General features: G+C 41.9%; 1 pseudogene across 1 annotated transcript in view; it reads right to left on the bottom strand.

Annotated features, from left to right (window-relative positions):
• LOC147685048 (uncharacterized) overlaps nucleotides 1-15,061 on the bottom strand; it is a 127,103-nt pseudogene that overhangs the window by 19,435 nt on the left and 92,607 nt on the right. The window contains exons 2-3 of the transcript XR_015300751.1: nucleotides 13,170-13,290; nucleotides 4,379-4,492 (exon numbers count right to left, since the gene is read on the bottom strand). The product of XR_015300751.1 is annotated as an uncharacterized LOC147685048 (transcript). The remainder of the gene's footprint in view (nucleotides 1-4,378; nucleotides 4,493-13,169; nucleotides 13,291-15,061) is intronic.

A 15,061-nucleotide genomic window follows, 5' to 3' on the forward strand; every position in this document is an offset into this window, starting at 1 on the left:
ATCAGCTGGGTGTCGTCAGCGTAGGAGATGATGTTGAGATTGTGTTGGCGTGCGATGGCCGCGAGGGGGCTCATGTAGACGTTGAAGAGGGTGGGGCTCAGCGAGGATCCTTGAGGGACGCCGCAGATGACTTCGGTGTCCTCTGACTTGTACGTGGTAGACGGACTCTCTGTGTTCTTCCGTCGAGGAAGGAGATGATCCATTCCAGTGCCTTCTCCTGGATTCCGACGTTGCTGAGGCGCTGCACTAGGGTGCGGTGGCAGACAGTGTCGAATGCCACGGAGAGGTCTAGGAGGATGAGGGCCGCTGTTTCTCTGTTGTCCATCAGGGTTCGGATGTCATCGGTGGCAGCGATGAGGGCGGTCTCGGTGCTGTGGTTGGCTCGGAAGCCAGACTGTGAGGGGTCGAGGGATCCATTCGTCTTGAGGAAGGCGGCCAGCTGTTTGTTGACGGTCTTCTCGATGACTTTGGCTGGAAACGGGAGGAGCGAGATGGGGCGGTAATTCTTGAGTTCGGTGGGGTCCGCTGTAGGTTTCTTGAGTAGGGCGCTGAGTTTGGCGTGCTTCCAGCTCTCCGGGAAGGTGGCGGTGTCGAAGGAGGTGTTGATGATGTCCCGCAGGTGGGGTGCGATGACAGCGTCGGCCTTGTTGAAGACGTGGTGCGGGCAGGGGTCGGTTGGAGATCCGGAGTGGATGGAGTTCATCATGCGGACGGTGTCTTCGGTGCTGATCGGAGTCCAGGCACGGAGGGTGGTGGTGGGGGGCGGTGGTTCGGTCGTGGCGTGCGCCGGTTGAGTGCTGAAGCTGTTGTGTATGTCCGCGATCTTGTTGTGGAAGTAGGAGGCGAGGGAGTTGCAGAGGTCTTGCGATGGGGTGATGTCGTTGTTTCCGGCGTTGGGGTTGGAGAGCTCTTTCACGATGTTGAAGAGTTCCTTGCAGTTGTGTGCGTTGTTGTCCAGCCGGTCCTTGAATGCAGTTTTCTTACATACATACATACATACATACTGGGTGGGGACTGATTAGGGTACCCCAGAATCCAATCTGAAGTGTACTTAAAGTACATGCATATCAATTTAAGGGAGAAAGCAGATAGACTGGGTCCTGATTAGCAGGCTCCTAGTCACACTAGGCCAAAAACAGTGAGACATCAGCAAAACATGGGGGTAACCATAAGAAGCAGATACTACTTTCCTACAGATGGTATCCCAAAGACCCTGAACTGTTAAATGTTGCAAATAGGCTCCCCACCCTGTGAGAGATATGTCCGTTGTGAGCACGACTTGTGCAATAGGGTCGATCAAGGGCCGCTCTTTTGATACATTTTGTGTGTTTCAACACTGCAGAGAGAGATGAGTGCGGCAGTCTACCAACACTAGATCTGTTAGCAAACCCTGTGATTGATTCCACTGACGTACTAAACATTCTTGTAGAGGAAGCATATTTAGTCTTGCATGAGGCACATACACAGAAGGTGGGACCGCAATCAAAAACAATACCGCCTTACATGCATATGGCAACGATGGGCAGATTATAGGGGTACGGTCTTAGCACAGCTGACTGCACCCACCGCGCTCTTGGATCAAGAGATGCTGCCTCATGTATAGCCTATGTTGAGTACTAGTGGACATGGAGTTGATGAAACAGAAGAGGGCGGAGAGGGTATCCAGGGACATGAAGATACTACCTAGATTCTATCCTCTTTGCTTCAGAATTAGAGATAAGCTTGCCTTCCTGCACTATTTTCTGCCCCTTTTTCTTGTGTTCTTCTAGGAAATATTGTAATAGTTCTTACATCTCATCCCAGTGTGCCCTATAATACCTAGCCAATCGGCCTTGTGTATTGGCTATGCAACAATGGTTGGCTAATGGAGCAGTTACTCTTTACCCCGAGGCATCTAATAAATTTGATTCTTTATCAGGAGGTGGTGCCTCTCCTGATGTTTGTGAATTTGCCCTTTTCACTAGGGGTGTCTTGTGGTGGTTCATCGAACCACGGGTGATGTGGGGCGACTTGACCACAGAGATTGCGGTAGCTTGAAGTCCTCTACGTTGCAGTAGTCAGACAGCTGATGCTGCACTACTGATCATGCTGCACTATGGTTGGATGCAAACTCTTTTGTGAGAGCTGATGTCCCTTGAGTATGACAAATCCAAATTTGGACAGCACTCGTGAGTCCACCAGACTTGGGTACAGGTTTTGGCTTTTTGGGATTTTTTTTTATCGTGCTCGGCAATTGGAAACAGCAAAACTGCTGCAGTGGCTACCACTTTGTTGTTTTTGGCTCTTTCAGCTCTTGTGGTCCTAGAGCTTGTTAGGGGATCAGTCGAATGATCCTTGGAGTCATTGGTCTTGATAAAGCTGGGAAACAACTTTTCCTAGGGTTATGAGCCACAGGCACAGTCTTAATTGCACTACCCCAAAAATGCAGCAGGTGCATTATTCTGGATGTTACAGCCTTTCTTTGCATGGTTCAAGGGCAGCAGGGCAGTCCTTCTTTGGTCCTCTCTTCTTTTCCAGTGAGAACTAAGGGGTAGGGTGCCAGGGGGGCGATATTTATCCCAGAAACAAGCGCTGAGGGGACCACAGAGTCATTAGCCAATAGGCTACTGGGTCCCCTCCTCTCTAGTGACCAAGTTCCTGCAATGCATAGCACCTGGCTATCCCAGAGTACCCCATTCTTGCCCCTTTCAAGATGGCATACCCTTCCTCTGTCCTGAGGAGCAGGGTGGCCCACCTAGAGGTGTGGCTACCGCAGGGCTACACACCCACAGGAAACTGGTTTGGACACTTTTCCCTCCCTTAACTCTGTGCCCTATTTGTTTGCAGGAACAAAAGGCATCCTGCTCAGGGATGTTGTCACAAGCGGTCCTTCAAAGTCGGCTTCACCTTTGAAGTCTGCCTTTTGGGCTAACACCCCGAGTGGCCATCCTGGGGAGGAGGTGACACCTCACTCTGTAGCAAATGCCATTTTTTCCAGGCCTGGGATTCGTTCACGTCTCCCCAGGCGGTCAGAAATCCATCTATGTGGCAGTGCCTTTGTGAAGCTACTGGACTAGCTGGGCTGCAGAGTGGCAACTTTCTAAAAGTTGATAATCCTAAATAGTGACTTTATATCTTGCCTAGGCATCAGGTCGGGTTTAATGTCAAAATTAATTTGATACCTTACTTGACTTTGTTAGATGGTCCCGTTCAGAAGATAGCTAGACTAGGGCGTCAGCCGGTAACCCTGAATCAACCAATGGGGTTCCTAACCTTTCCACAGCAAAACAATTATGGAAGGGTTGCTGCTAAGACATATAGAAAATCATATGTCTTACTTAGTAATATACAGCTCCCGGTCATAGGACTCTATAGGCCTTCCTTGGGGGAAACTTACATATATTACTTAAGGAAAGTGGTGGCTTTGACATGAGGTGTAATGGCAACGTCAAACCGGCAGGGTCACACGCTACCTTGTCAGTCTGCAGTGGCAGGCTAGGGTCCATTTTGTCTCTGTCACCTGCAGAGTGGCACAAACAGTGTTGCAGCCTTGGGTGAACACTCTGTCTTACATGCCCTAGCTACCTGGGGTACCATATACTAGGGACTTATAATTAAGCCAGTACTTGCCAACTGGGTGTATTCAATTTAACATAACTTTGGTATTGTGTTAAAACACTGGCACTGAGGTCTGGTTAGCAGACCTCAGTACACTCTCAAAGTCGAAACACCGGCAGTTAATAGTTCAAATGGGGGCAAACAGTGTGGGAAAAGTTGCAAAAAGCCTGTTTCCTTTCAATACTGAAAAAAGTTAACTTACAGAAATTTTACCTTTGTGAATTTTATTTATTCCAATCAGCTCTCTAGAAGCGACAAGGTAGGTCATCAAAAAAGTTTGACAGAGGCAACATTTTGCATATGCTAGCTTCTTACAAACTCAGCAGGAAAACTAGTATGGTAACTGTAATGTAGTATCCAAAAACAGTAATATATTACCCAAAATAAACAGCCCTGGATATTGAAGTAAGCCTTTTATTGATAGTCACGATCATGGAATGCTGATTGTCCCCAGGGATACCAACACAATAGAATGGAGCGAAGGAGTTTTAAAATAAAATTCATGAAGATTATGGTGATTCAGATAAACAAAGAACTACAGAGAAATGGCATGTGTTGATATGCAATTGATGGTTTCAGTTGTGAGAGTAAGAAGTCATGGGTGTGAGTTTATCCTGAGTGCCCAGGTGGTTCCACTCTAGTCTCATTATTAAATGTACTTGCACTATAAGATCTCTAAACATCCTTCAGTGTTCAAGGTGCTCTCTGGGAGGACAAATAATGTGTGGTTGAGTGAAAATGGCCTGATGGACTTGTGCTTTTCAGTTCAGTCGTTACTTACCAGGGTTGAATCTTGAAAGTGCTTCTCCTACTTTGGGAACATAATGATCTTTCACATTAGTCTCTTCCTCTCCTTCAGAATTGATTATTATTTCATGGTTAAAGATTGAAGAATCTGATGAATTCAAAAGAAATTCTCATTATGTTTAAATGTCAAAGTTGGCAGCCCTAAAAATGAAATGTTAGCATATTCCTAACAACTCTATGAAATGTGCTTCATGTTACACTTAATGTTATTATTACGGCCTTTACAGCTACTAAACTGTTTATAACTACCATAGTAATCAAAGCAAAACATTCAACAATATTAACATAAATAATTAATCTTAATATTTTAGTTACTGAGCATTAGAAATCATTATCTGAATCATCACCATTACCTTCCAATAGAAAGCTAGACACCGATCAAATTTCCTGTCCACCACACCTTGTAATGCAGGGACAGCCATGCAGTGCAGTAAAAGAAGTGGCGTCCAAGCTGTCCCATAACATGAATGTCACGCATCTAGGGACATATGTGCACAGCTTGTGTGCTCTTTCCTCTTATTAAGATTTGAAATCAAAAATGTCTATGTAAATCAAAAAATCGTATTTTTCAATAAATAAGAGATAGGAGTCCCTGAACATTCATATTTGGTTGGGCATACTTAAAGATATTGTTTTATTAGTTGGAAGCATGGGCTTCCTTGACAAGGGCTGAAATAGTATTATTCAAGAGAAATGTAAAAACTTCCACTGGTTTAGCCCCAAATCAGAAAACAATAAGCCCTAAACCACAAGAGAACCGCACAAAGGTGCTTTACAAGCTACTTGCGCCGCCGGTGCGTTACTTTTGATATTGGAAAAAGTAATGTAGTGGCTGTGCAAAGGGCTTGTAAATAAGCCCCAAAGATTTTAATTCAGCGGGTCAAGACGGCACTAGCCTGTATGGGTTAATTTCCAGCCCCCCCTTATTTGATTCAAAATGTTAGAATACTGGGGTGCGTGGCTAGCGCCGGTGGGAGATGGCGGCGGCTCCGTAGAGCTCCCGGAGACGGCGGCGCTAACGAAGGCACCACTATGACTTCTGCGTGAAGAGAGCCGGCGAAACCTGCAGTGCAGACGTCAAAAACCAGCTGCTCCCAGAGGTGTGATTCTCATTGAGGAAGTCACGCTACGGGGCTTGAAATCACCCATTCTTTCTCGTCATCTGATGGCGCCCGCCATTTTAAAACGCTCTAGGAAACTGAGGTGACTCTTTTCTTTTCGCTCAGTTTAACCATGTGTCACTGCGTTTTTAACCACAACAGGCTGAATGATGCATAGCTCTTGAGCAGTTTTGGCCAGTTTTGACCCAGAAAGTAATTAATTGGCAAAGTATCAACGCTCAGAACCGGAATTCTGTTCTGTTCACTTCAACCATCAGCGGCCATTTTGGATTTACGTAGCCTACACGTACAGGACTTCTAATGAACACTGTTTGCTCAAATTATTATTGCATGTATTTCGGTGACATTAATTATGTACACTCCTAGCTTTTCTTTTTCTCTTTTAATGTATTGCTGAAGTGTTTCTAACTTTGGTGCTGTGTTTTCTAGCACATGTATATTATGTCAATGTCATCATGTGGGTCATTATATTCTGGCTATAAGGCTCGCTTTCCATAATTAAGGTCTCTTCATTTCTCCAAAGGCATTATAGGTGCTTATCCTCCATGTGAATTATTTATTTAATTCTTTATATCCTAATATTGCTATTTAATACAGTTTATTTTCCTCTGTCTTTGAGCAAGACAATCTTCTCAGTTCTAAGTGCATTTTTTTTCTTCTCATTAAGCTCGGGAGAGTCTCAAGTGCGGCTTCTCCTTGTTTGCAATAGGAATTGTATCTCGTTAACCTATTTTTTCCTCAGATAAGATTGTTTTTGTATCTTATTTATATGGACAGATTGAAAACAGTTAAAATATTGTTGTCACCGGCAAATCATTCATCTATTTCTCGTGCTCGTCTCTACGTTCACAGCCTCAAAATGGACGACTCTCTCGACTCTTCTCCAAAGGGTGCTTCTGCCTCTTCCGCTGCAACTACCAAGGCTTCAACCAAGCTGTTGAAAAAAAGATCGTCCAAAGCATTCTTCGTCTCTCTCAATTTACATTCTTTCGGAAGAAATACAGGCATTACGCCCATTTGTAGAGGAGACTAATTCGAAGATACAAGTCTAGACTGAGGGATGGTCAAAAATGGAAGAGAGAATCACAGCAGTTGAACAATGTGTGGACTCTTTGAGTTTGACCTACGCTCAGGTGACAGCTCTTCAATCACAGGTTGCAACTTGTCAGAAGCTGATCGAAAACCTTGAAAACAGGAATAGAAGGAATAATTTACGCATTTACGGAAGGTTCAGAGGGGTCGGATTCTATAAGTTTCTTCAAATCTTTCCTGCCGACAGTGCTCAAGTTGCCAGAAATCACAGTCTTGAACATTCAACGTGCCCACAGGCTAGGCCCCTTGCATTCTTCGCTATCTGCACCACGTAAACCACGAGGTGTGATACTATATTTTCTGGAGTACACAGATCTCCTCAAGGTACTGGCTGCAGTCCGTTCACTAAAGCGGATTTCATCCTCAGGAAACCAACTTTACTTCTCGCAGGAATATGCAAAACTTACAGCAGATAGAAGAAAGGAGTTTTTGTCTATGAGACCTGGTCTGGGTTCTATTGGCGCACAGTTTGGCTTATTCCACCCTTGTTTGTTAAAAGTAACCTTCAACAATAGCCCCGTTACTTACGATGACCCGAATAAACTCAAACGTTTCTTGAATTCTCATTGCCCTGATAGAATGGAAATTTCTAGATCCCACCTTTGATGGTTGTTCTCTTGCAGAATATCTAAGCTCAAACTTAAATGTTTACTCCGCTGATGCTGTTTTTGTAGCTCATAGACTACCCATTCATTTATATATTGTTATGCTCTAGTTATTGTGATTTTACTAGTTTGTTAAGTAGATTTATACTTATAAAGTTTTATTAGTCATTTACATGTTTATAGTATCGCAATTGGTTAATTAACTTTTTTTCCTTACAGATTCCTCTTCACGTTGTCCTTCCCTCATGTTTGTAATTGCTTTTCCCGAAGTTGTGACGTCTCATCCTGTGGAGTCCGGACGTGTGGGCCTCATCCCTCCCCACCCTCTTTATGTTTTAGACTCCTTCTAGGTATAGTTACTTTCTTCTCCTTATTCTCAAAAAAACCTCTACCATTTTGTATTCATTCGTTGCCATTTGTTTTCAACTTGTATCGGCATAATGTTTCTTCTTGTTACTCCTTATCCTTTACTCTTTATCTTTCTGATTATCTCATTTTCCTTAGCTTACTCCTAGTTCATTTTGCTTATCTTGATACTCTATACAATGTTTTTCTTTTTAGCATTTTCCATTTGTCACATGCAAGTCCTTTTTACCTTTCCTGTATTTATCTCTTCTCTATACAATGGGTTATTTTTACAGTTAGTTGGTCTGTCTTCTGGTTCATACCTCTTTCTTCTTTTTTCCTAATGGTTATTTGTTACATACTGGTCCTCATATTTCTATATATGTCTTCAAACATTGTCTCTTGGAATGTGAAAGGTCTCCACTCTCCCATTAAAAGACAACGGGTCTTGACCCACTTGGCCAAGCTTGGTGCATATATATCATGTTTACTGGAATGTCATCTAACAGCAGAGGAATCTATTAAGCTGAGGAGAGGTGGGGTTGGGGAGGTTTTCTATTCGCCAGGTGATGGCAAACGGAATGGAGTTCTCACTCTTTGTCGTAAATCACTCTCTGTTAAAGAATTATCACAAAGCTCTGATGGTAATGGTAGATGGTTATTTACTAAGCTTCTGATTGATAAAGTTCCAATTTTCCTGTTAAATGTTTATGCACGGACTACTGGGGAACCCTCCTTTTTGTCGACCTTAGCACATCAACTGGCAGATTGTATTGATGAAAACGTTATACTCACAGGCGATTGTAATCAAGTACATAACCCCTTTCTAGATCATAATTCTATGATCTGCTTTGTCCCTCACAAAGCCCACAAATCATTTGTACAAAGTATCAAACAATACAAGCTTATCGACGCCTGGCGACTATGCAACCATCCTACTAAAGAATACACTTATTATTCTCCAGCTCGCCATACCCAGTTAAGATTTGACTATTTTTTCATCTCTCATAATATATCACAGTCATTAATGGCAGCAGAGATTGGATCTATCCTACTTTCTGATCATGCTCCCATTATTATGAAATTAGACATTTTACATGGACCCAGTACCCCACAGAAGTGGTGTTTCAACAATTCCCTCCTATTGGATAAGACTTTTGTTTCTTCTTTCACTTCATTTTTCAATGAATAGTTCTCAATGAACCAGACAAATGACCTTCCCTTTCATGTGATTTGGGACACCTTCAAGGCAATAGGCAGGGATTTTATTATTGGCTATGTCTCTAAAAAATGTAAAAAGTCAAAAGAATTCCCCAACTCTCTTCTAGCTAGGATAAAAAAACTTGAACACTCTTTCTATTCATCTCGATCAAAAGAATGTTTGTCAGAACTTATTAACGTTAAATTTCAATTTAATTAATGAATCAACAAATAACGCCTCTACCTACCTTTTGAAGTCCAGTGCAAAGTTTTATGACGGGCAGAACAAAGCTGGCAAGGTCTTAGCCAATTACTTGAAAGTTAAATATAATAAATTAAATATAGAATCTATAATGAATGCTCAACAGGAATTGAAATATAAAGATGATGACATTTTAAACACATCTTTTAATTTCTATCAAACCCTCTACGCCTCAGAAGCATCTCCTACAAAACAGCACATTTCTCAGTTCTTATCTGACATAAATTGAACCTCCTTAGCTCCACCCGACCTTTCCAATTTAGAACTAGACCTTTCACAAAAAGAACTCCATGCTGCACTCTTGGCACTTAAAAAAGACAAAGCCCCTGGCCCGGATGGGTTTACAGTTTAAATTTTTTTTACACACTTTGCTTCCTTATTAATTCCAAAATTAAATTTACTGTTGAATTCCTTTCTGTCTTTGGGTAAATCTTCCTGCCCTTTCTCTGAAGCTCTCATATGCCTTATATCCAAAGAGAGGAAAGACTTGAAATACTGTAAAAACTATAGACCAATCTCTCTCGTCAATGTTGATTATAAAATTTTCTCTAAATCTTTAGCTTTCCGACTAGATTCACACCTTTCTGACTTGTTGGGACTGGAACAATCTGGTTTCGTTAAAGGACAATATATCACAGACAACACCCGTTTGTTTTTTGATATTTTATCCAAATCCTCCCATGTTACGTATTCTCTGGCTGCCACAGCATTGGACGCTGAGAAAGCAATTGATAGAGTGGAATGGCCATATCTTTTTCAAACCCTCAAGTGGTTTGGCTTTGGACCTAAGATAATCTCCTTAATTTCGCTTCTGTATTCGAACCCAAAAGTAGCAGTGAGCCCCAATGGTATGTCCTCCTCTTTTTTTACCCTAGGGAGGGACGTCCTCTGTCTCCGTTTCTATTTAACCTGGCCTTAGAACCGTTTCACTTGCGAATTGGCAGCATATGCGGATGATATATTGTTATTTATGTCCCAATCCTCTATTCCTGTATTTCTAAATGAAGTTGATTCCTTTGCAGCTGTTTCTGGGTATAAATTAAATAAAGATAAATGTGAAATATTACCCCTAACAAAGAACACCTTTAAAGATGATTTTGCCCTTTCAACCTTTGCATGGTGTCCCCATTATATTAAGTATTTGGGCCTATACTTCACTTCCTCCATCTCAAATACAGTTTCCAGATGCATGGATAACTTTATTCAGAGAATATCGACTTTAACTGCTAAATGGCATCCTTTGTACTTATCCTGGTGGGGCCGTCTTGACACTATAAAAATGATGTTGTCCCTCATAGTTCTTTATACAATATGTAACATTCCACTATCCATTCCTTTAAAAAATTAAAAAATTGAAAAACTCTTTGTTATCCTCTTTTCTTTGGTGCAATAAACAAATCTTGCATGTCTACATCCAAACTGATACGCCTAAAGTCAGAAGGGGGTGTTAAATTTCCCTAACTTCACCATATATCAAAAATCTTTTTTGCTCCGACAATGATCTAGATGGCACTCACAATCCTCTACAAATCACCCCCTGTGGACTAAACTTGAGCTCTCCTTTCAAGAGCATCTCTCTTTCTCCTGAAAACCACAACATCTGTCGACCCCATAATTAAATATACATCTAAGATTTTGCAACCTGCACGCTCTAATGTGTCCATAGATGGAACTCTTCTCTCCAATTCCACGATATGGCATAATAATTTGATATTGATACGTGATAAACCTTTTTACTGGAAAATGTGGCGACAATAGGATCTAATATGGGTTTACCAAATATATAAACAAGACCAATTCATGTCTTTTCCGCAGATTAAAAATCTATTTGGGTTACCATCCTACTTCCATTCTAAGTATATACTTCTAAAGCAAGCTATTTCCGTTGCATACACTCGCTGCACACCACCCACCTCCTTTAGTACTCCTCTTACTTCTCCGGTCGATAAATTACATTCCCTATTACAAGTCAATCCCGAAGCTTCTGCCATTTATAATTACTTACAAGTTTAATTTACTCCACGCGACAAATCCAAGATAGAACTCTCTTGGGAGCAAGACCTGGAAGTTGAATGGCCAACTACTCTTTGGAATAAAATATAGAGTAAGATTAGGAAATCCTCGGGAGCTGCTAACACCACGCAAACACTTTTTATTTACAATAGGTTATTATTCTCTCCAGTTGTTCTGCATAAACAACAAGTTTGTGTTCCGGAAGCTTGTTGGTCATGTTCCTACCCTCACGCAGACCTTCACCACTTACTTTTTACAGGTCTGCCTGTTCATATGTTTTGGGGAAAGGTATGGACCCAAATCAATTTAATTTTCAACTCTCATTTTCATTTTTCTGTGCCTAATATATTTTTAGGTAGTTTATCCCCGATATGATCAGATCAAACATCTAATATAAAAATTATAGACCTATTATTGGCAGTTGCCTTTCAACAAATTACTAAAAATTGGAAAGACCTCACCAAATATTCTTATCAACTTGGTGGCATGCTATTTGTTATAACCACAGACTAGATACAGCTTTTGTGTACCCTATTATCATGGCTAGGAAACGTCTGGGTCTGTGGCTCCTTGTTACAACTTTTATTGAAGCAAGTGCTAGGCGTTCATCCTCTCTAACTCCTGTACAACAAGAAGTTCTCAAACCTCCATCATTTTCTGCTATTGTAATTTTTTATATGCTTAGCTAATCCTCCCTATATTTTTCTGCTATTGTAATTTATTATATGCTTAGCTAATCCTCCCTTGTATTACTGTTTACACATTATGTGACTTGGTTTTTCTATTGTTACCAATCTCTTTTGCTTTGATAGACCATTTCTGATTGCTTGTACACCTAACTCTTCCTTGTATTCAAAAGGTATTTCATGTGAATATACAATGTTACTTTGTTTTTTGTATTGAGATTTGCTTTTTCTTCAATAAACATATTTTTGAACTTAAAAAATGTTAGAATACTTGCAGCCCTGGTTTGGTTGGTTGAGGGGAGGACTGCAGCCTTTCAATAAGTATCTTAATCCTGGAGAGGGAAAAAATTACTTGTTAAAACTTTGGCAGCACTGTGTATTTCCCTTTTGTGAAACCCACACTCTCGTGCCTTTGTTCATTTCTCCATAATTAAGGTCCGAAGCTCTCAAGAGGGTAAGGGGACGTGGGGTTGTTAGTGGACGGACCTATTCCACATTTTTAGCTTTACTTGATGTAGATTGGCAGGTATGTGTATAGGGTTTCAGTGGGTGCAGCCCTACAGCCAAGTTAGTAGATTGAAATCTAGGATTTCCAACACCACCGAAAGTTTCAGTTATAAGGAGACATCGCAATTCATTCGGTGTGAGAAGTATTTCCTTTTTTATCTAATTTTTTGAAAAATAGAAGACATGTTTTGCTCCAGCGGATTGGCCCGAGAGATTTCGCAAGGCTCCATTCCAGTAATTTACATTTTGAGGAAAAAGCCATAATACGAAGTTGCGGTTTGAAACAAACAATTTTTTTTTAATTCTACTGGTCACATTCATGGTTACCATCTGTCAAGTATCAAATCACAGAGTAAAGCATCATTACTGTTTCCTATTTGTCAATTCAGCAAGTAAGGGGCTTGACCAATAGCAACTCTCAACTTGTTTGTGGCTCCAGTCCGAGCTCAGTCCATCCTATGCACATGAGTTCTCTCCTCTGGTCTTACTCCGTCTCGCTAGGTATTGAGTGCCGACCTACCTGCTCCAGGGACCCTTCTGTTGTGGCAGACACCACAACTGACATCCTGCCCACAGCATACTTTGCTTTTGGCCACTCTTTCACTCGTTGTCACTTCACACATGGGCTTCTGGCAAGCCATGATATCGTTGTAATCACTGCAAACATCCAAAGGACACACATAGAGGTGAAGAAATTCACTAAGGGACATGCCTGCCAGAGAGCTGGTGACTTACTGGCAACTTTTTAATTTCTCGACCCATCATTCCAGAATGTAGAAATCTGTCTTTACCAAGAGATAGTACATTTGGTAATATAAACGTAATGATAATATTAAACTAATTTCTAAAGATTAAAGTAGTACGTAAATCAAATCCAAACTCTACATTTTAGCATTACTATCTGACAGTTAACTACTAGAAACAAGGATTTTACCGAGCTGGTCTTGTAGATGATTGCAGTCTTTGCTTGGGGCACCATGAAGTGCCTTCTGCCAGTCTTCAGAATCCTCATCCTCAGAAAAATAGAGTGTGCAGTCTCTTAGCACTACTGACACCTGAAACAAAAAAGCCCTTGATTAGATCCTTAAAAAAATCACAGATCTAGAAAATCGTAACATAAAAGATCTCAAACCCGAGACAAGAAATTGCACAAAAAAAGCAGAAAGTTTAGAGAAGCTGAAGGGTAAAGATGAAGGGATTAATTCAAATTATCAGATTGGGCCAAGCCTGTTTAACCTTCTCCTGATAAAAGTTTACCTTATGTTGTTTGATGAAAGGAAGAAAAACTCTGCCTGTTCTGTTCAACCTAAAAATGAAAAAAAGGGTGGGCAAATCAGGATGGAAATAGGCCAAATAAATATTTGTTTTAGATATGGATGCTAAATTCATAGAAAAGGAGGGAAAGCCGGTACTGCAAAAAAACATCACATGCAGGATGTGTAACAAAGTTGGGCGTTTCACCAAGGTGTGTCGAAAGCCCATGGGTCCGGTTGCTAGTTTCTTCCTGCCGTGAGGGGAATGGCATAGTGCTTTTTACCCACGCCGTGAGGGGAACGGCTGAGCTCAAACACTACAGCCTCCAGCAGACCCCTAAACCCATGACGCTGCACTCGTGCCCGGAGGCGCTAGAAAAGCACCGCCGACCTCCCGCAGTGCAGGACGCCCTGGGTCCGGTTGCTGGTTTCTTCCTGCTGTGAGGGGAACGGCATAGTTCTTTTAACCCATGCCGTGAGGGGAACGGCTGAGCCCAAACACTACAGCCCCCACCAGCCTCTGCACCCGCAAAGCTGCGCTCGTGCCCGGAGGCGCTAGAAAAGCACTGCCGACCTCCCGCAGCGCAGAACGCGCGTGGGCGTGCCCGGGCAAAGAGTGGGCCCGTCCTTACCTGTCATTGCCAGGAAGAGGCAGGGCAGGGCCACCCCCTTACTACTATGGACCAAGACCCTCCTGCTTCATCAGAGGCGGCAGAAAAGGTACTGGGAAACTTTCTTTTTCAACAGCCCTTACACTTTTAACTGCCACTCCCCCTTGCATTTCTGCTTAAAGGGTCCCAACATTGCTAGCCCTCAGCACCTTGCACTTTATGGTCCATGTTCACATTTTCTTATTGCTGCTAAACAGATAATCAAGTTGTCCTGTTTTCTCTAGGGCCCTAACATTGCTAGCCCTTTTGTATGTTGCACTTTATGGTCTAACTGCTAAACAAGGTTTTATGCTTTTGACTATTTATTAAGTGCAATGAGCATTAACTAGATTGCATATTTTAGTTTTAAATATATCTAAACCATTTTTTATAGCAGTGTTATCTGCAAGTGAGTTTCAAGTACCAGCCAGCGAGTTTGCACGTTTTTGGGCCAGTAACCAGGTAGATTGTACTTGTTTGGTTGAATTAATGTTTTGAGCTCTCATGTACTTGGTCACTTGAACTAACCATAGTTGTACCGCTATTTTGAGTTTCAATACAATTATTAGTACCTAAATTAAAGTCATCCGAAGTACCTAAGATAATCGGCCTAACCCAAATAGAATGGGGAAACGAGCATGCACAGAAAAGAAATTAAAGGCCCCTCCTATTTCTATATCTAAAACCAAGCCGACCTCCATAGATAGGATGTTGGAAAAGGCTCTAGGAGCAGTTGCCACTGAAATTGAACGGACAGAGAGACGATTATCCCTCACTCCCAACTTGGAAATTCATACAATAGATTCCCATACTTCGCAATCACTAGGAACCCCAGGAGTCCCGATAAAGGAGTCTCCTAGGGTCCAAACTTCAATTGCCGAAGTTAATATTCCTGACCAATTCAAGGTGGGATCTCCTTAACA

Source organism: Lissotriton vulgaris, chromosome 10 (assembly GCF_964263255.1).
Source record: "Lissotriton vulgaris chromosome 10, aLisVul1.2, whole genome shotgun sequence".
Taxonomy (NCBI): Eukaryota; Metazoa; Chordata; class Amphibia; order Caudata; family Salamandridae; genus Lissotriton; species Lissotriton vulgaris.